Source organism: Myotis lucifugus, unplaced genomic scaffold, assembly GCF_000147115.1.
Source record: "Myotis lucifugus unplaced genomic scaffold, Myoluc2.0 scaffold_97, whole genome shotgun sequence".
Classification (NCBI taxonomy): Eukaryota; Metazoa; Chordata; class Mammalia; order Chiroptera; family Vespertilionidae; genus Myotis; species Myotis lucifugus.
In genome coordinates, this window is record NW_005871145.1 from 3,726,928 (window position 1) to 3,728,464 (window position 1,537).

The window sequence follows — 1,537 nt, forward strand, 5'->3', positions numbered from 1 at the left end:
CGGGGCGCGGAAGGAGCGAGCGGGGCCAGCGGCGGTTGGTGCGGACACCGAGACCAGGGGTACCGGGCGCTCCCCAGACCCACTCCCCGCCCCACCTCCCGGATTCCGCTGCCTGGCAGCTGCCAATCACTCCCGCACCGTCACTCCGCGGCGGCGGCGGCCACCCCCCTCACTCGCATCCCGCGCTTTCCGGCCGGGGCATTCGCCGCTGCCGCGGGCAGGTGGAGAGGCCGGGGGCGGCGCAGGAGCGGCCTTAACCCCCTCTGCGCCGCGGGAATTCAGAGGCCCCGTTAGATTTGGGGAAGGGGCAGAGCAAGGGGCACACGCGGGGATGGACCGGATGGCCCGCCACACCGGCTTTAGGCCTCGCGCTCCTTCTTTCTGAAGTTGACCTTTGAACTAGCATCTCCTCTCCCCCTGCAGTGTTTAATGCCCCCCGCCCCCCTTGCCTATGCTTTAGCTCTGCATTCAAGGCCTGCCTTGGTCTTCCCACCTCCTGTCCTCTGCTTCCATCCAGTTCCTTCCACTCGTCTGAGCTCCTTATTCTGGGAACGGGCATCCGGCCTTTACAGCGTGGTTCAGGCTGCCCCGCCATCCGAAATCTCCTTCTGTCGATGTACTTCAAATTCTGAGGGTCTGCTTCGACACCTCCTCCTCCAGGAAGTCTCCCGGAATGGCTCTTGCTGAATCCTCCTCCCAGCCCCCATTGTCTTCTGCACCTGGTGTTCAGTCTAGTTCAGCGGTTCTCAACCTGTGGGTCGCGACCCCTTTGGGGGTCGAACGACCCTTTCACAGGGGTCGCCTAAGACCATCGGAAAACACATCTATAATTACATATTGTTTTTGTGATTAATCACTATGCTTTAATTATGTTCAATTTGTAACAATGAAAATACATCCTGCATATCAGATATTTACGTGACGATTCATAACAGTAGCAAAATTACAGTTATGAAGTAGCAACGAAAATCATTTTATGGTTGGGGGTCACCACAACATGAGGAACTGTATTAAAGGGTCTCGGCATTAGGAAGGTTGAGAACCACTGGTCTAGTTTGTATCTTCTCTTTCCCCATTGACTGTGAGCCCAGGAAGGTGGTCGGGGCCAGATGAACGAAGGTGGAGAATGGGCTACATGGGAGGAAAGCCGTGCTGCTCAGGGCTCCTCCAACTCTCACCAGCTCTACGATGGCTGTCCTGCTCCGTGCCATCGCCTGAGTCTGTGCCCTTCTCTAACCCACCCACGGACATTCTGCCCATCCTCAAGGCCCACCTCAAGTGCCACATCCTCCATGGCCCTCTCCCTAAAACTCCACTGCAGACACTGCCTCCATCCTTCAGCCCTGTAACTATTTCCTGGGCCTCTCTCTGGGCACCCCCTTCACACTCTAACAATAACTAACATCTCATTTGATTCTCACCACGACCCTGGTCGTGGGTGTAATCTCTTCTCCCGTGCTACAGATGAGGACACTGGGGTGTCATTCAAGTGATTTATTTGCTCAAGGTGGCTCAGGCAGTGGATGGTGGAGCCAGG